Source organism: Puntigrus tetrazona, unplaced genomic scaffold (assembly GCF_018831695.1).
Source record: "Puntigrus tetrazona isolate hp1 unplaced genomic scaffold, ASM1883169v1 S000000999, whole genome shotgun sequence".
Taxonomy (NCBI): domain Eukaryota; kingdom Metazoa; phylum Chordata; class Actinopteri; order Cypriniformes; family Cyprinidae; genus Puntigrus; species Puntigrus tetrazona.
In genome coordinates this window covers 18,821-36,959 of record NW_025048594.1, presented here as the reverse complement: position 1 = coordinate 36,959, position 18,139 = coordinate 18,821, and the positions used below count along the sequence as shown (strand labels likewise).

General features: G+C 39.2%; 3 non-coding genes and 27 pseudogenes across 3 annotated transcripts; all 30 read right to left on the bottom strand.

Moving 5' to 3' along the window:
- Positions 1-2,378: 2,378 nt before the first annotated feature.
- Positions 2,379-2,497, bottom strand: LOC122340085 (annotated as a pseudogene).
- Positions 2,498-2,773: 276 nt separating this feature from the next.
- LOC122339974 lies at positions 2,774-2,892 on the bottom strand (annotated as a pseudogene).
- A 276-nt stretch (positions 2,893-3,168) lies between these two features.
- Positions 3,169-3,286, bottom strand: LOC122340047 (annotated as a pseudogene).
- A 274-nt stretch (positions 3,287-3,560) lies between these two features.
- LOC122339951 lies at positions 3,561-3,679 on the bottom strand (annotated as a pseudogene).
- Positions 3,680-3,957: 278 nt separating this feature from the next.
- LOC122339959 lies at positions 3,958-4,076 on the bottom strand (annotated as a pseudogene).
- Positions 4,077-4,351: 275 nt separating this feature from the next.
- Positions 4,352-4,470, bottom strand: LOC122339982 (annotated as a pseudogene).
- A 276-nt stretch (positions 4,471-4,746) lies between these two features.
- On the bottom strand, positions 4,747-4,865 carry LOC122340084 (annotated as a pseudogene).
- A 276-nt stretch (positions 4,866-5,141) lies between these two features.
- On the bottom strand, positions 5,142-5,260 carry LOC122340083 (annotated as a pseudogene).
- A 274-nt stretch (positions 5,261-5,534) lies between these two features.
- On the bottom strand, positions 5,535-5,653 carry LOC122339998 (annotated as a pseudogene).
- Positions 5,654-6,318: 665 nt separating this feature from the next.
- On the bottom strand, positions 6,319-6,437 carry LOC122340028 (annotated as a pseudogene).
- A 272-nt stretch (positions 6,438-6,709) lies between these two features.
- On the bottom strand, positions 6,710-6,818 carry LOC122340024 (annotated as a pseudogene).
- A 275-nt stretch (positions 6,819-7,093) lies between these two features.
- Positions 7,094-7,212, bottom strand: LOC122339966 (annotated as a pseudogene).
- Positions 7,213-7,483: 271 nt separating this feature from the next.
- On the bottom strand, positions 7,484-7,602 carry LOC122339997 (annotated as a pseudogene).
- Positions 7,603-7,876: 274 nt separating this feature from the next.
- Positions 7,877-7,995, bottom strand: LOC122339960 (annotated as a pseudogene).
- A 274-nt stretch (positions 7,996-8,269) lies between these two features.
- Positions 8,270-8,387, bottom strand: LOC122340053 (annotated as a pseudogene).
- Positions 8,388-9,041: 654 nt separating this feature from the next.
- On the bottom strand, positions 9,042-9,160 carry LOC122340008 (annotated as a pseudogene).
- A 275-nt stretch (positions 9,161-9,435) lies between these two features.
- Positions 9,436-9,554, bottom strand: LOC122339970 (annotated as a pseudogene).
- A 272-nt stretch (positions 9,555-9,826) lies between these two features.
- LOC122340026 lies at positions 9,827-9,946 on the bottom strand (annotated as a pseudogene).
- Positions 9,947-10,220: 274 nt separating this feature from the next.
- Positions 10,221-10,339, bottom strand: LOC122339973 (annotated as a pseudogene).
- Positions 10,340-11,394: 1,055 nt separating this feature from the next.
- LOC122339986 lies at positions 11,395-11,514 on the bottom strand (annotated as a pseudogene).
- A 270-nt stretch (positions 11,515-11,784) lies between these two features.
- On the bottom strand, positions 11,785-11,906 carry LOC122340040 (annotated as a pseudogene).
- A 2,759-nt stretch (positions 11,907-14,665) lies between these two features.
- LOC122340082 lies at positions 14,666-14,784 on the bottom strand (annotated as a pseudogene).
- A 275-nt stretch (positions 14,785-15,059) lies between these two features.
- LOC122339975 lies at positions 15,060-15,178 on the bottom strand (annotated as a pseudogene).
- A 275-nt stretch (positions 15,179-15,453) lies between these two features.
- LOC122340081 lies at positions 15,454-15,572 on the bottom strand (annotated as a pseudogene).
- A 274-nt stretch (positions 15,573-15,846) lies between these two features.
- LOC122339967 lies at positions 15,847-15,965 on the bottom strand (annotated as a pseudogene).
- Positions 15,966-16,239: 274 nt separating this feature from the next.
- On the bottom strand, positions 16,240-16,358 carry LOC122340066. The gene has a single exon (XR_006250116.1). It is a non-coding gene; the product is annotated as a 5S ribosomal RNA (ribosomal RNA).
- Positions 16,359-16,629: 271 nt separating this feature from the next.
- On the bottom strand, positions 16,630-16,748 carry LOC122340065. Its single transcript, XR_006250115.1, has one exon. It is a non-coding gene; the product is annotated as a 5S ribosomal RNA (ribosomal RNA).
- Positions 16,749-17,019: 271 nt separating this feature from the next.
- Positions 17,020-17,137, bottom strand: LOC122339957 (annotated as a pseudogene).
- A 270-nt stretch (positions 17,138-17,407) lies between these two features.
- On the bottom strand, positions 17,408-17,526 carry LOC122340075. The gene has a single exon (XR_006250125.1). It is a non-coding gene; the product is annotated as a 5S ribosomal RNA (ribosomal RNA).
- A 279-nt stretch (positions 17,527-17,805) lies between these two features.
- Positions 17,806-17,924, bottom strand: LOC122340080 (annotated as a pseudogene).
- Positions 17,925-18,139: the final 215 nt, after the last annotated feature.

The following is an 18,139-nucleotide window of genomic DNA, read 5'->3' as shown; positions in this document are numbered from 1 at the left end:
TAGGATCAAAACAAAAATTCCCCAGTGATCATGTGACTGTTGAGGAACGTCAAAGAGCTGCTGAAGTGGTGATCAAACTTGCTCAGCAGGAAGCCTTCTCCAAAGAAAAGGGAATGATTGAGAAGGGAAACATTCTTCCAAGTACTAGTGCTTTGTATCACCTAGATCCCATTTTGGACAAAGGTCTTCTTCGGTAGGTGGAAGATTGAGGATGTCATCACTCAGTCAACAACTAAAACATCCTGTGATTCTCCCAAAGGATAGTTACATCTCCAAGCTAATTCTGTCACATTACCATGCCAAGGTTTGTCATCAGGGTCGGAATCAAACTCAAATGGAGCTTAGAATGAATGGGCTGTGGATCATTGGAGTCAGCAAGTTAGTTGCCAAGCTGATACACAAGTGTGTGCAGTGTCGAAAACTTAGACGACCTACAGAAGAACAACGCATGGCAGAACTTCCCAAAGAGCGTGTCGAAGTATCTGCACCCTTTACGTTCTGTGGCATGGACTGCTTTGGACCATTTGTTGTTAAGAAATCTCGCAAGGAGTACAAGAGGTATGGGTTAATATTCACCTGTTTCTCATCTCGCGCAGTTCATATTGAAATGATTGAAGATTTGACAACGGATGCTTTCATCAATGCTTTGAGGTGTTTTGTGAGCCTTAGAGGAGCAGTTCGCGAACTTCATTGTGATCACGGTACCAACTTTGTGGGAGCCAGAAATGAGTTTAAAGAGTCATTGAAACAAGTTGACACCAAAGCTCTGGAAGCTTTTCTTGCAGATAAACAATGCGAATTTGTCTTTAATGCTCCTTCGGCAAGCCACGCTGGAGGCATCTGGGAGCGTCAAATACGAACTGTGCGAAATGTACTCAATGCCACACTCGCTCTGTGCCCAGGCAGGCTTGACGATGCATCACTTAGAACGATGTTCTATGAAGCAACTGCAATAGTTAACAGTCGTCCACTAACGGTTGATGGGATTAATGATCCAAATTCACTCGAACCTCTAACCCCAAACCATTTGATACTGATGAAGTCTGATGTTGCACTTCCACCTCCAGGAAAATTTGTCAAAGACGACATGTACGCTTACAAAACGTTGGCGCAGAGTCCAATACTTAGTTGAGCAGTTTTGGAGTCGCTGGAAGAAGGAGTATCTTCTTAACATTTCTACACGACAAAAGTGGCATACTCCTCGTAGAAATCTCAAAATAAATGATGTCGTGTCGTCAAAGAGGATATACTCCCAAGAAGTCAATGGCAGGTAGGCAGAGTGGTTGAAACTGTCAAGGAGAGTGATGGATTTGTAAGACGAGTGAAGGTACAAATAGGAGACCGAAAATTCTCAAATAAACACAGTCAACCCTCAAAGTCCACTATTATTGAAAGGCCCATCCAGAAATTGGTGGTGCTTCTTGAAGAAGAGTGACTGTTAATGACTTGAGTGATACCCTCATCAGATCAAGTAATTATATCTCAAAATGTTCTAGTCATTACATACATTCATGAAACTTAAAGGTGGTGATACTATGGTTCAAAATCATGTTATGATTCATTTTCAGTTTGTTGATTCATCATATCATGATTGATGGGAGTGTAAATGACTGATTGGTGGTTCTGTCACTTTAAATTAGTTCTGAACATATTACGTGCCTTACGCATTGGAGGGCGGGGCAACGCAGGTGGTCAGCGCAGCAGAGAGCGGCAACGGTCGATGTTCTTCCGAAATTTGCCCAGATAAAAAATTGTTTCTAGTAAATGAGGCTTTGGTTCCAGTTAATTTCAACTTAGTACCCTTTGGTAAAGCGGAGCGAGGTATGTAAAGTTGATTTAGTTGTTGCATTTTGTAATTGTTTCAAGTTAATACAAGCTCTGCTTATTTAGTGGTTGTTTTCTACCGTTTTTATTATTTGAATTGTTATTTTTTCACCTGTTTCTTTGTAATTGTAACCTTTATTTACTATATTATTCTGTATACGAGTTGTATTTATTTGTCTTTGATTTTCTTTGTGTAGTTTCACGGTGCTACGCAACTAAGCTTGAATGGCGCTCTTCACGGGCGAAATAAAGAAAGAAAACTTGAAGCACCCGTCAGAAACTCTCCGTCTCTCTTGTTTGTGAGTACCAAGGGGCAGCTACAAAGTGCCATTATACTAGATAAGTAATGAATGAAATACAAAAAAATGCTTCAAAATGAGCTACATTAAAGATAAGAGCATTAGTTAAGTAGTTAAAAACAGTCAAACTCTGTTTAAAGAACAGCTACTTTAAAGGCAATTGAATTAAATAAGCAGTAAGGGAAAGCAAAGAGCTGGTCAAACTTTGGCCACACTAAGGGCCAGTGTATTAGATAAGTAGTGAAAAAACTCAAAAACTTACAGCACCTGGTATTCCTAGGCAGTCTCCCATCCAAGTACTAACTAGGCCCAACTCTGCTTAGCTTCTGAGATCAGACGAGATCAGGCGTGAACAGGGTGGGATGGCCGTAAGCGAAAGCTGCTGCAAAAAGCCCCCAATTTTAAGGTGAGGCATACTAAGTGCCATTATACTAGATAAGTAATGAATGAAATACAAAAAAATACTTCAAAATGAGCTCCATTAAAGATAAGAGCATTAGTTAAGTAGTTAAAAACAGTCAAACTATTTTTAAAGAACAGCTACTTTAAAGGCAATTGAATTAAATAAGCAGTAAGGGAAAGCAAAGAGCTGGTCAAACTTTGGCCACACTAAGGGCCAGTGTATTAGATAAGTAGTGAAAAAACTCAAAAACTTACAGCACCTGATATTCCTAGGCAGTCTCCCATCCAAGTACTAACTAGGCCCAACTCTGCTTAGCTTCAGAGATCAGACGAGATCAGGCGTGAACAGGGTGGGATGGCCATAAGCGAAAGCTGCTGCAAAAAGCCCCCTATTTTAAGGTGAGGCACACTAAGTGCCATTATACTAGATAAGTAATGAATGAAATACAAAAAAATACTTCAAAATGAGCTACATTAAAGATAAGAGCATTAGTTAAGTAGTTAAAAACAGTCAAACTCTGTTTAAAGAACAGCTACTTTAAAGGCAATTGAATTAAATAAGCAGTAAGGGAAAGTAAAGAGCTGGTCAAACTTTGGCCACACTAAGGGCCAGTGTATTAGGTAAGTAGTGAAAAAACTCAAAAACTTACAGCACCTGGTATTCCTAGGCAGTCTCTCATCCAAGTACTAAATAGGCCCAACTCTGCTTAGCTTCTGAGATCAGACGAGATCAGGCGTGAACAGGTGGTATGGCCGTAGCGCAAAAGCTGCTGCAAAAGCCCCTATTTTAAGGTGAGGCACACTAAGTGCCATTATACTAGATAAGTAATGAATGAAATACAAAAAAATACTTCAAAATGAGCTCCATTAAAGATAAGAGCATTAGTTAAGTAGTTAAAAACAGTCAAACTCTGTTTAAAGAACAGCTACTTTAAAGGCAATTGAATTAAATAAGCAGTAAGGGAAAGCAAAGAGCTGGTCAAACTTTGGCCACACTAAGGGCCAGTGTATTAGATAAGTAGTGAAAAACTCAAAAACCTACAGCACCTGATATTCCAAGGCAGTCTCCCATCCAAGTACTAACTAGGCCCAACTCTGCTTAGCTCCTGAGATCAGACGAGATCAGGCGTGAACAGGGTGGTATGGCCGTAAGCAAAAGTTGCTGCAAAAGGCCCCCTATTTTAAGGTGAGGCACACTAAGTGCCATTATACTAGATAAGTAATGAATGAAATACAAAAAAAAATACTTCAAAATGAGCTACATTAAAGATAAGAGCATTTGTTAAGTAGTTAAAAACAGTCAAACTCTGTTTAAAGAACAGCTACCTTAAAGGCAATTGAATTAAATAAGCAGTAAGGGAAAGCAAAGAGCTGGTCAAACTTTGGCCACACTAAGGGCCAGTGTATTAGATAAGTAGTGAAAAAACTCAAAAGCCTACAGCACCTGGTATTCCTAGGCAGTCTCCCATTCAAATACTAACTAGGCCCAACTCTGCTTAGCTTCTGAGATCAGACGAGATCAGGCGTGAACAGGGTGGGATGGCCGTAAGCGAAAGCTGCTGCAAAAAGCCCCCTATTTTAAGGTGAGGCACACTAAGTGCCATTATACTAGATAAGTAATGAATGAAATACAAAAAAATACTTCAAAATGAGCTACATTAAAGATAAGAGCATTAGTTAAGTAGTTAAAAACAGTCAAACTCTGTTTAAAGAACAGCTACTTTAAAGGCAATTGAATTAAATAAGCAGTAAGGGAAAGCAAAGAGCTGGTCAAACTTTGGCCACACTAAGGGCCAGTGTATTAGATAAGTAGTGAAAAAACTCAAAACTTACAGCACCTGGTATTCCTAGGCAGTCTCCCATCCAAGTACTAACTAGGCCCAACTCTGCTTAGCTTCTGAGATCAGACGAGATCAGGCGTGAACAGGGTGGGATGGCCGTGTTTAAAAGCTGCTGTAAAAAGCACCCTATTTTAAGGTGAGGCACACTAAGTGCCATTATACTAGATAAGTAATGAATGAAATACAAAAAAATACTTCAAAATGAGCTACATTAAAGATAAGAGCATTAGTTAAGTAGTTAAAAACAGTCAAACTCTGTTTAAAAAACAGCTACTTTAAAGGCAATTTAATTAAATAAGCAGTAAGGGAAAGCAAAGAGCTGGTCAAACTTTGGCCACACTAAGGGCCAGTGTATTAGATAAGTAGTGAAAAAACTCAAAAACTTACAGCACCTGGTATTCCTAGGCAGTCTCCCATCCAAGTACTAACTAGGCCCAACTCTGCTTAGCTTCTGAGATCAGACGAGATCAGGCGTGAACAGGGTGGGATGGCCGTAAGCAAAAGCTGCTGCAAAAAGCCCCCTATTTTAAGGTGAGGCACACTAAGTGCCATTATACTAGATAAGTAATGAATGAAATACAAAAAAATACTTCAAAATGAGCTACATTAAAGATAAGAGCATTAGTTAAGTAGTTAAAAACAGTCAAACTCTGTTTAAAGAACAGCTACTTTAAAGGCAATTGAATTAAATAAGCAGTAAGGGAAAGCAAAGAGCTGGTCAAACTTTGGCCACACTAAGGGCCAGTGTATTAGATAAGTAGTGAAAAAACTCAAAAACTTACAGCACCTGGTATTCCTAGGCAGTCTCCCATCCAAGTACTAACTAGGCCCAACTCTGCTTAGCTTCTGAGATCAGACGAGATCAGGCGTGAACAGGGTGGGATGGCCGTAAGCTAAAGCTGCTGCAAAAGCCCCTATTTTAAGGTGAGGCACACTAAGTGCCATTATACTAGATAAGTAATGAATGAAATACAAAAAAATACTTCAAAATGAGCTCCATTAAAGATAAGAGCATTAGTTAAGTAGTTAAAAACAGTCAAACTCTGTTTAAAGAACAGCTACTTTAAAGGCAATTGAATTAAATAAGCAGTAAGGGAAAGCAAAGAGCTGGTCAAACTTTGGCCACACTAAGGGCCAGTGTATTAGATAAGTAGTGAAAAAACTCAAAAACTTACAGCACCTGGTATTCCTAGGCAGTCTCCCATCCAAGTACTAACTAGGCCCAACTCTGCTTAGCTTCTGAGATCAGACGAGATCAGGCGTGAACAGGGTGGGATGGCCGTGCTAAAGCTGCTGCAAAAGCCCCCTATTTTAAGGTGAGGCACACTAAGTGCCATTATACTAGATAAGTAATGAATGAAATACAAAAAATACTTCAAAATGAGCTACATTAAAGATAAGAGCATTAGTTAAGTAGTTAAAAACAGTCAAACTCTGTTTAAAGAACAGCTACTTTAAAGGCAATTGAATTAAATAAGCAGTAAGGGAAAGCAAAGAGCTGGTGAAACTTTGGCCACACTAAGGGCCAGTGTATTAGATAAGTAGTGAAAAACTCAAAAACTTACAGCACCTGGTATTCCTAGGCAGTCTCCCATCCAAGTACTAACTAGGCCCGACTCTGCTTAGCTTCTGAGATCAGACGAGATCAGGCGTGAACAGGGTGGGATAGAGCGTGGCGAAAGCTGCTGCAAAAAGCCCCTATTTTAAGGTGAGGCACACTAAGTGCCATTATACTAGATAAGTAATGAATGAAATACAAAAAAATACTTCAAAATGAGCTACATTAAAGATAAGAGCATTAGTTAAGTAGTTAAAAACAGTCAAACTCTGTTTAAAGAACAGCTACTTTAAAGGCAATTGAATTAAATAAGCAGTAAGGGGAAAGCAAAGAGCTGGTCAAACTTTGGCCACACTAAGGGCCAGTGTATTAGATAAGTAGTGAAAAAACTCAAAACTTACAGCACCTGGTATTCCTAGGCAGTCTCCCATCCAAGTACTAACTAGGCCCAACTCTGCTTAGCTTCTGAGAACAGACGAGATCAGGCGTGAACAGGGTGGGATGGACGTGCTTAAAGCTGCTGCAAAAGCCCCTATTTTAAGGTGAGGCACACTAAGTGCCATTATACTAGATAAGTAATGAATGAAATACAAAAAATACTTCAAAATGAGCTACATTAAAGATAAGAGCATTAGTTAAGTAGTTAAAAACAGTCAAACTCTGTTTAAAGAACAGCTACTTTAAAGGCAATTGAATTAAATAAGCAGTAAGGGAAAGCAAAGAGCTGGTCAAACTTTGGCCACACTAAGGGCCAGTGTATTAGATAAGTAGTGAAAAAACTCAAAAACTTACAGCACCTGGTATTCCTAGGCAGTCTCCCATCCAAGTACTAACTAGGCCCAACTCTGCTTAGCTTCTGAGATCAGGCGTGAACAGGGTGGGATGGCCGTAAGCGAAAGCTGCTGCAAAAAGCCCCCTATTTTAAGGTGAGGCACACTAAGTGCCATTATACTAGATAAGTAATGAATGAAATACAAAAAATACTTCAAAATGAGCTACATTAAAGATAAGAGCATTAGTTAAGTAGTTAAAAACAGTCAAACTCTGTTTAAAGAACAGCTACTTTAAAGGCAATTGAATTAAATAAGCAGTAAGGGAAAGCAAAGAGCTGGTCAAACTTTGGCCACACTAAGGGCCAGTGTATTAGATAAGTAGTGAAAAAACTCAAAAACTTACAGCACCTGGTATTCCTAGGCAGTCTCCCATCCAAGTACTAACTAGGCCCAACTCTGCTTAGCTTCTGAGATCAGACGAGATCAGGCGTGAACAGGGTGGGATGGCCTTAAGCAAGAGCTGCTGCAAAAGCCCCTATTTTAAGGTGAGGCACACTAAGTGCCATTATACTAGATAAGTAATGAATGAAATACAAAAAATACTTCAAAATGAGCTACATTAAAGATAAGAGCATTAGTTAAGTAGTTAAAAACAGTCAAACTCTGTTTAAAAACAGCTACTTTAAAGGCAATTGAATTAAATAAGCAGTAAGGGAAAGCAAAGAGCTGGTCAAACTTTGGCCACACTAAGGGCCAGTGTATTAGATAAGTAGTGAAAAAACTCAAAACTTACAGCACCTGGTATTCCTAGGCAGTCTCCCATCCAAGTACTAACTAGGCCTAACTCTGCTTAGCTTCTGAGATAAGACGAGATCAGGCGCGAACAGGGTGGGATGGCCGTAAGCGAAAGCTGCTGCAAAAAGCCCCCTATTTTAAGGTGAGGCACACTAAGTGCCATTATACTAGATAAGTAATGAATGAAATACAAAAATACTTCAAAATGAGCTACATTAAAGATAAGAGCATTAGTTAAGTAGTTAAAAACAGTCAAACTCTGTTTAAAGAACAGCTACTTTAAAGGCAATTGAATTAAATAAGCAGTAAGGGAAAGCAAAGAGCTGGTCAAACTTTGGCCACACTAAGGGCCAGTGTATTAGATAAGTAGTGAAAAAACTCAAAAACTTACAGCACCTGGTATTCCTAGGCAGTCTCCCATCCAAGTACTAACTAGGCCCAACTCTGCTTAGCTTCTGAGATCAGACGAGATCAGGCGTGAACAGGGTGGGATGGCCGGAAGCGAAAGCTGCTGCAAAAGCCCCTATTTTAAGGTGAGGGACACTAAAGTGCCATTATACTAGATAAGTAATGAATGAAATACAAAAAAATACTTCAAAATGAGCTACATTAAAGATAAGAGCATTAGTTAAGTAGTTAAAAACAGTCAAACTCTGTTTAAAAACAGCTACTTTAAAGGCAATTGAATTAAATAAGCAGTAAGGGAAAGCAAAGAGCTGTTTAAACTTTGGCCACACTAAGGGCCAGTGTATTAGATAAGTAGTGAAAAAAACTCAAAACTTACAGCACCTGGTATTCCTAGGCAGTCTCCCATCCAAGTACTAACTAGGCCCAACTCTGATTAGCTTCTGAGATCAGACGAGATCGGGCGTGAACAGGTGGTATGGCCGCAGCGTGAAAGCTGCTGCAAAAGCTCCTATTTTAAGGTGAGGCACAATAAGTGCCATTATACTAGATAAGTAATGAATGAAATACAAAAAATACTTCAAAATGAGCTACATTAAAGATAAGAGCATTAGTTAAGTAGTTAAAAACAGTCAAACTCTGTTTAAAGAACAGCTACTTTAAAGGCAATTGAATTAAATAAGCAGTAAGGGAAAGCAAAGAGCTGGTCAAACTTTGGCCACACTAAGGGCCAGTGTATTAGATAAGTAGTGAAAAACTCAAAACTTACAGCACCTGGTATTCCTAGGCAGTCTCCCATCCAAGTACTAACTAGGCCCAACTCTGCTTAGCTTCTGAGATCAGGCGTGAACAGGGTGGGATGGCCGTGGCTAAAGCTGCTGCAAAAAGCCCCTATTTTAAGGTGAGGGCACACTAAGTGCCATTATACTAGATAAGTAATGAATGAAATACAAAAAATACTTCAAAATGAGCTACATTAAAGATAAGAGCATTAGTTAAGTAGTTAAAAACAGTCAAACTCTGTTTAAAGAACAGCTACTTTAAAGGCAATTGAATTAAATAAGCAGTAAGGGAAAGCAAAGAGCTGGTCAAACTTTGGCCACACTAAGGGCCAGTGTATTAGATAAGTAGTGAAAAACTCAAAAACTTACAGCACCTGGTATTCTTAGGCAGTCTCCCATCCAAGTACTAATTAGGCCCAACTCTGCTTAGCTTCTGAGATCAGACGAGATCAGGCGTGAACAGGGTGGGATGGCCGTCGTAGCAAAGCTGCAAAAAGCCCCCTATTTTAAGGTGAGGCACACTAAGTGCCATTATACTAGATAAGTAATGAATGAAATACAAAAAAATACTTCAAAATGAGCTACATTAAAGATAAGAGCATTAGTTAAGTAGTTAAAAACAGTCAAACTCTGTTTAAAGAACAGCTACTTTAAAGGCAATTGAATTAAATAAGCAGTAAGGGAAAGCAAAGAGCTGGTCAAAATTTTGGCCACACTAAGGGCCAGTGTATTAGATAAGTAGTGAAAAAACTCAAAAACTTACAGCACCTGGTATTCCTAGGCAGTCTCCCATCCAAGTACTAACTAGGCCCAACTCTGCTTAGCTTCTGAGATCAGACGAGATCAGGCGTGAACAGGGTGGGATGGCTTTAAGCAAGAGCTGCTGCAAAAGCCCCCTATTTTAAGGTGAGGCACACTAAGTGCCATTATACTAGATAAGTAATGAATGAAATACAAAAAATACTTCAAAATGAGCTACATTAAAGATAAGAGCATTAGTTAAGTAGTTAAAACAGTCAAACTCTGTTTAAAAACAGCTACTTTAAAGGCAATTGAATTAAATAAGCAGTAAGGGAAAGCAAAGAGCTGGTCAAACTTTGGCCACACTAAGGGCCAGTGTATTAGATAAGTAGTGAAAAAACTCAAAAACTTACAGCACCTGGTATTCCTAGGCAGTCTCCCCATCCAAGTACTAACTAGGCCTAACTCTGCTTAGCTTCTGAGATAAGACGAGATCAGGCGCGAACAGGGTGGGATGGCCGTAAGTTAAAGCTGCTGCAAAAGCCCCCTATTTTAAGGTGAGGCACACTAAGTGCCATTATACTAGATAAGTAATGAATGAAATACAAAAAATACTTCAAAATGAGCTACATTAAAGATAAGAGCATTAGTTAAGTAGTTAAAAACAGTCAAACTCTGTTTAAAAGAACAGCTACTTTAAAGGCAATTGAATTAAATAAGCAGTAAGGGAAAGCAAAGAGCTGGTCAAACTTTGGCCACACTAAGGGCCAGTGTATTAGATAAGTAGTGAAAAACTCAAAAACTTACAGCACCTGGCATTCCCAGGCAGTCTCCCATCCAAGTACTAACTAGGCCCAACTCTGTTTAGCTTCTGAGATCAGACGAGATCAGGCGTGAACAGGGTGGGATGGCCGTAGCTGAAAGCTGCTGCAAAAGCCCCCTATTTTAAGGTGAGGGACACTCAAGTGCCATTATACTAGATAAGTAATGAATGAAATACAAAAAAATACTTCAAAATGAGCTACATTAAAGATAAGAGCATTAGTTAAGTAGTTAAAAACAGTCAAACTCTGTTTAAAAAACAGCTACTTTAAAGGCAATTGAATTAAATAAGCAGTAAGGGAAAGCAAAGAGCTGTTTAAACTTTGGCCACACTAAGGGCCAGTGTATTAGATAAGTAGTGAAAAACTCAAAAACTTACAGCACCTGGTATTCCTAGGCAGTCTCCCATCCAAGTACTAACTAGGCCCAACTCTGATTAGCTTCCTGAGATCAGACGAGATCGGACGTGAACAGGGTGGTATCGCCAGTAGCAAAGCTGCTGCAAAAGCTCCCTATTTTAAGGTGAGGCACAATAAGTGCCATTATACTAGATAAGTAATGAATGAAATACAAAAAAATACTTCAAAATGAGCTACATTAAAGATAAGAGCATTAGTTAAGTAGTTAAAAACAGTCAAACTCTGTTTAAAGAACAGCTACTTTAAAGGCAATTGAATTCAAATAAGCAGTAAGTGGAAAGCAAAGAGCTGGTCAAACTTTGGCCACACTAAGGGCCAGTGTATTAGATAAGTAGTGAAAAAACTCAAAAACTTACAGCACCTGGTATTCCTAGGCAGTCTCCCATCCAAGTACTAACTAGGCCTTAACTCTGCTTAAGCTTCTGAGATCAGGCGTGAACAGGGTGGGATGGCCAGAAGCGAAAGCTGCTGCAAAAAGCCCCTATTTTAAGGTGAGGTACACTAAGTGCCATTATACTAGATAAGTAATGAATGAAATACAAAAATACTTCAAAATGAGCTACATTAAAGATAAGAGCATTAGTTAAGTAGTTAAAAACAGTCAAACTCTGTTTAAAGAACAGCTACTTTAAAGGCAATTGAATTAAATAAGCAGTAAGGGAAAGCAAAGAGCTGGTCAAACTTTGGCCACACTACTAGGCCAGTGTATTAGATAAGTAGTGAAAAACTCAAAAACTTACAGCACCTGGTATTCCTAGGCAGTCCCCCATCGAAAGTACTAACTAGGCCCAACTCTGCTTAGCTTCTGAGATCAGACGAGATCAGGCGTGAACAGGGTGGGATGGCTGTAAGCAAAGCTGCTGCAAAAAGCCCTATTTTAAGGTGAGGCACACTAAGTGCCATTATACTAGATAAGTAATGAATGAAATACAAAAAATACTTCAAAATGAGCTACATTAAAGATAAGAGCATTAGTTAAGTAGTTAAAAACAGTCAAACTCTGTTTAAAAACAGCTACTTTAAAGGCAATGAATTAAATAAGCAGTAAGGAAAAGCAAAGAGCTGGTCAAACTTTGGCCACACTAAGGGACCAGTGTATTAGATAAGTAGTGAAAAACTCAAAAACTTACAGCACCTGGTATTCCCTAGGCAGTCTCCCATCCAAGTACTAACTAGGCCTAACTCTGCTTAGCTTCTGAGATCAGACTTGAGATCAGGCGTGAACAGGGTGGGATGGCCGTAAGGAAAGCTGCAAAAAAAAAGCCCCCTATTTTAAGGTGAGTATACACTAAGTGCTACTATACTAGATAAGCAAATGAATGAAATACAAAAAAATACTTCAAATGAGCCTACATTAAAGATAAGCAAGAGTATTAGTTAAGTAGCTAAAACAGTCAAATCCCTCTGCTTAAAAAAACAGCTACTTTAAAGGCAATTGAATTCAAATAAGCAGTAAGGGAAAAAGCAAAGAGTCAATCAAACCTCTGGCCACACTCATGGGCCAGTGCATTAGGAGCAGAAGCAGTGAAAAACTCAAAAACTTACAGCACTCCTGGGTATTCCGCTTTAGGCTAGCCTCCTATCCAAGTACTAACTAGGCCTAACTCTGCTTAGCTTTCTGGAGATCAGGCATGAACAGGGTGGTATGGCCTAAGCTTAAGCTGCTGCAAAAAGCCCCTATTTAAGGTGAGGTACACTCAAGCGCTACTATATATCTAGAGCAAGTAATGGTCATGAAATACAAAAAATACTTCAAAAATGAGCTACATTAAAGATAAGTATATTGAAGTTAAGTAGTTAAAAATAGTCAATCCTCTGTTTCTTAAAGAACAAATACTTTAAAGTAAAATTGAATCTAAATACAGTAAGTGGCGCTAAAAGAGCTGGTCAAACCCTTGGGCTGCCACCTCAAGGGCCAGTGTATTAGATAAGCAGTGAAAAAACTCAAAACTTACAGCACCTGGCATTCCTAGGCAGTCTCCCATCCAAGTACTCAATTCAGGCCCAACTCCCCATAGAAGCTCGGAGATCAGACGCAGATCAGGCGTGAACAGGGTGGTATGGTCAGTAAGCTGCAAAGCTGCTGCAAAAAGCCCCTTATTTTAAGGGGTGAGGGGTACACTGTAAGTGCCACTATACTAGATAAGTAATGAAACAGAAATACAAAAAATACTTCAAAATGAGCTACATTAAAGATAAGAGCATTAGTTAAGTATAAAGTTAAAAACAGTCAAATCCCCCTGCTCTAAAGAACAGCTACTTTTTAGTGCAATTGAATTAAAATAAGCTATAAGGGAAAGCAAAGAGCTGAGTCAAACTTGGCTACTATATTGGCCAGTGGCACAGATAAGCAGTGAAAACTCGCAAAAACTTACAGCACCTGGCATTCCTAGGCAGTCTCCCATCCAAGTACTAACCAGGCTCCAACCTGCATAGCTTCTGAGATCAGACGAGATCAGGCGTGGAACAGGGTGGTGCGGGCGTGAAGCCAAAGCTGCTGCAAAAAGCCCCTATTTTGGCAAGGTGAGGCACACCAAGGCTAACAGGCTTCAGATAAGTAATGAATGAAATACAAAAAATACTTCAAAAATGAGCTACATTAAAGATAAGAGCATTAGTTAAGTAGTTAAAAACAGTCAAATCCTGCTTTAAATAGAACAGCTACTTTTAAAGGCAAATTGAATTCAAATAAGCAGTAAGGGAAAAAGCAAAGAGCTGGTCAAATCCTTGGCCAATTCAAGGGCCAGTGTGTATTAGAGGCAGTGAAAAAAAAACTCAAAACTTGCTGGCACCTGGTATTCCTAGGCAGTCTCCCTATCCAAGTACTCAACTAGGGCCCAATCTCTGCTTAGCTTCTGAGACTGGCATTTAAAGATCTGTAAGTGAACAGGGTGGTATGGCCGTGAAGCTAAAGCTGCCATGCAAAAAAAAAAGCCTCTATTTTGGAGCAAGGTGAGGCACATCATGCCATTATACTAGATAAGTAAATGAAACAAAATACAAAAATACTTCAAAATGAGCTACATTAAAGATAAGAGAATTAGTTAAGCAGTTAAAACAGTCAAACTCTCTGCTGTTAGAACAGCTACTTTAAAGGCAAATTAATTTAATAAGTAAGATAAGGGAAAAAGCAAAGAGTTGAATAACCTTTGGCTACACTATGGGCCATGTATTAGATAAGTAGTGAAAACTCAAAAACTTACAGCACCTGGTAGCCCTAGGCAGTCTCCTCATCCAAGTACACTAATCCAGGGCCTAACTCTGCTTAGCTTCTGAGATCAGACGAAGATCAGGCGTGAACAGGGTGACAATGCCGTAAGCTTTAAAGCTGTCATGCAAAAAGCCCCCTATTTTGCTGTGAGGGACACGAAGTGCCATTATACTCAGATAAGTAATGAATGAAACATGCAAAAAAATACTTCCAAAATGAGCTACACTAAAGATAAGAGCATTAGTTAAGTATGTTAAAAATAGCCAAATCCTTCGTTTAAAAACAGCCACTGCAAAGGCAAATTGAATCTCAGCTAAGCAGTATGGGAAAGCAAAAGAGCTGTTTAAACTTTGGCCACTCTATGGGCCAGTGTATTAGATAAGTAGTGAAAAACCTCAAAAAACTTACAGCACCTGGTATTCCTAGGCAGCTCCCCATCCAGCAGACTAATCCAGGCCCAACTCAAGATTAGCTTCTGAGATCAGACGATCGGGCGGAACAGGGTGGTATGGCCGTAAGCGAAAGCTGCTGCAAAAAGCTCCCATTTTAAGGTGAGGCACACCAAGTGCCATTATACTAGATAAGTAATGAATGAAATACAAAAAAATACTTCAAAATGAGCTACATTAAAGATAAGAGCATTAGTTAAGTAGTTAAAAACAGTCAAACTCTGTTTAAAGAACAGCTACTTTAAAGGCAATTGAATTAAATAAGCAGTAAGGGAAAGCAAAGAGCTGGTCAAACTTTGGCCACACTAAGGGCCAGTGTATTAGATAAGTAGTGAAAAACTCAAAACTTACAGCACCTGGTATTCCTAGGCAGTCTCCCATCCAAGTACTAACTAGGCCCAACTCTGCTTAGCTTCTGAGATCAGACGAGATCAGGCGTGAACAGGGTGGGATGGCCGTAAGCTAAAGCTGCTGCAAAAAGCCCCTATTTTAAGGTGAGGCACACTAAGTGCCATTATACTAGATAAGTAATGAATGAAATACAAAAAAATACTTCAAAATGAGCTACATTAAAGATAAGAGCATTAGTTAAGTAGTTAAAAACAGTCAAACTCTGTTTAAAGAACAGCTACTTTAAAGGCAATTGAATTAAATAAGCAGTAAGGGAAAGCAAAGAGCTGGTCAAACTTTGGCCACACTAAGGGCCAGTGTATTAGATAAGTAGTGAAAAAACTCAAAACTTTACAGCACCTGGTATTCCTAGGCAGTCTCCCATCCAAGTACTAACTAGGCCCAACTCTGCTTAGCTTCTGAGATCAGACGAGATCAGGCGTGAACAGGGTGGGATGGCCGTGTAAGCAAAAGCTGCTGCAAAAGCCCCTATTTTAAGGTGAGGCACACTAAGTGCCATTATACTAGATAAGTAATGAATGAAATACAAAAAAATACTTCAAAATGAGCTACATTAAAGATAAGAGCATTAGTTAAGTAGTTAAAAACAGTCAAACTCTGTTTAAAGAACAGCTACTTTAAAGGCAATTGAATTAAATAAGCAGTAAGGGAAAGCAAAGAGCTGGTCAAACTTTGGCCACACTAAGGGCCAGTGTATTAGATAAGTAGTGAAAAACTCAAAAACTTACAGCACCTGGTATTCCTAGGCAGTCTCCCATCCAAGTACTAACTAGGCCCAACTCTGCTTAGCTTCTGAGATCAGACGAGATCAGGCGTGAACAGGGTGGGATGGCCGTAAGCAAAAGCTGCTGCAAAAAGCCCCCTATTTTAAGGTGAGGCACACTAAGTGCCATTATACTAGATAAGTAATGAATGAAATACAAAAAATACTTCAAAATGAGCTACATTAAAGATAAGAGCATTAGTTAAGTAGTTAAAAACAGTCAAACTCTGTTTAAAGAACAGCTACTTTAAAGGCAATTGAATTAAATAAGCAGTAAGGGAAAGCAAAGAGCTGGTCAAACTTTGGCCACACTAAGGGCCAGTGTATTAGATAAGTAGTGAAAAAACTCAAAACTTACAGCACCTGGTATTCCTAGGCAGTCTCCCATCCAAGTACTAACTAGGCCCAACTCTGCTTAGCTTCTGAGATCAGACGAGATCAGGCGTGAACAGGGTGGGATGGCCGTAGCTTAAAGCTGCTGCAAAAGCCCCTATTTTAAGGTGAGGCACACTAAGTGCCATTATACTAGATAAGTAATGAATGAAATACAAAAAAATACTTCAAAATGAGCTACATTAAAGATAAGAGCATTAGTTAAGTAGTTAAAAACAGTCAAACTCTGTTTAAAGAACAGCTACTTTAAAGGCAATTGAATTAAATAAGCAGTAAGGGAAAGCAAAGAGCTGGTCAAACTTTTGGCCACACTAAGGGCCAGTGTATTAGATAAGTAGTGAAAAACTCAAAAACTTACAGCACCTGGTATTCCTAGGCAGTCTCCCATCCAAGTACTAACTAGGCCCAACTCTGCTTAGCTTCTGAGATCAGACGAGATCAGGCGTGAACAGGGTGGTATGGCCGTAAGCTAAAGCTGCTGCAAAAAGCCCCTATTTTAAGGTGAGGCACACTAAGTGCCATTATACTAGATAAGTAATGAATGAAATACAAAAATACTTCAAAATGAGCTACATTAAAGATAAGAGCATTAGTTAAGTAGTTAAAAACAGTCAAACTCTGTTTAAAGAACAGCTACTTTAAAGGCAATTGAATTAAATAAGCAGTAAGGGAAAGCAAAGAGCTGGTCAAACTTTGGCCACACTAAGGGCCAGTGTATTAGATAAGTAGTGAAAAACTCAAAACTTACAGCACCTGGTATTCCTAGGCAGTCTCCCATCCAAGTACTAACTAGGCCCAACTCTGCTTAGCTTCTGAGATCAGACGAGATCAGGCGTGAACAGGGTGGTATGGCCGTAAGCTAAAGCTGCTGCAAAAAGCCCCTATTTAAGGTGAGGCACACTAAGTGCCATTATACTAGATAAGTAATGAATGAAATACAAAAATACTTCAAAATGAGCTACATTAAAGATAAGAGCATTAGTTAAGTAGTTAAAAACAGTCAAACTCTGTTTAAAGAACAGCTACTTTAAAGGCAATTGAATTAAATAAGCAGTAAGGGAAAGCAAAGAGCTGGTCAAACTTTGGCCACACTAAGGGCCAGTGTATTAGATAAGTAGTGAAAAACTCAAAAACTTACAGCACCTGGTATTCCTAGGCAGTCTCCCATCCAAGTACTAACTAGGCCCAACTCTGCTTAGCTTCTGAGATCAGACGAGATCAGGCGTGAACAGGTGGTATGGCCGTAAGCTAAAGCTGCTGCAAAAGCCCCTATTTTAAGGTGAGGCACACTAAGTGCCATTATACTAGATAAGTAATGAATGAAATACAAAAAAATACTTCAAAATGAGCTACATTAAAGATAAGAGCATTAGTTAAGTAGTTAAAAACAGTCAAACTCTGTTTAAAGAACAGCTACTTTAAAGGCAATTGAATTAAATAAGCAGTAAGGGAAAGCAAAGAGCTGGTCAAACTTTGGCCACTAAGGGCCAGTGTATTAGATAAGTAGTGAAAAACTCAAAACTTACAGCACCTGGTATTCCTAGGCAGTCTCCCATCCAAGTACTAACTAGGCCCAACTCTGCTTAGCTTCTGAGATCAGACGAGATCAGGCGTGAACAGGGTGGGATGGCCGTAAGTAAGCGAAAGCTGCTGCAAAAGCCCCCTATTTTAAGGTGAGGCACACTAAGTGCCATTATACTAGATAAGTAATGAATGAAATACAAAAAAATACTTCAAAAATGAGCTACATTAAAGATAAGAGCATTAGTTAAGTAGTTAAAAACAGTCAAACTCTGTTTAAAGAACAGCTACTTTAAAGGCAATTGAATTAAATAAGCAGTAAGGGAAAGCAAAGAGCTGGTCAAACTTTGGCCACACTAAGGGCCAGTGTATTAGATAAGTAGTGAAAAAACTCAAAACTTACAGCACCTGGTATTCCTAGGCAGTCTCCCATCCAAGTACTAACTAGGCCCAACTCTGCTTAGCTTCTGAGATCAGACGAGATCAGGCGTGAACAGGGTGGGATGGCCGTAAGCTAAAGCTGCTGCAAAAAGCCCCCTATTTTAAGGTGAGGCACACTAAGTGCCATTATACTAGATAAGTAATGAATGAAATACAAAAAAATACTTCAAAATGAGCTACATTAAAGATAAGAGCATTAGTTAAGTAGTTAAAAACAGTCAAACTCTGTTTAAAGAACAGCTACTTTAAAGGCAATTGAATTAAATAAGCAGTAAGGGAAAGCAAAGAG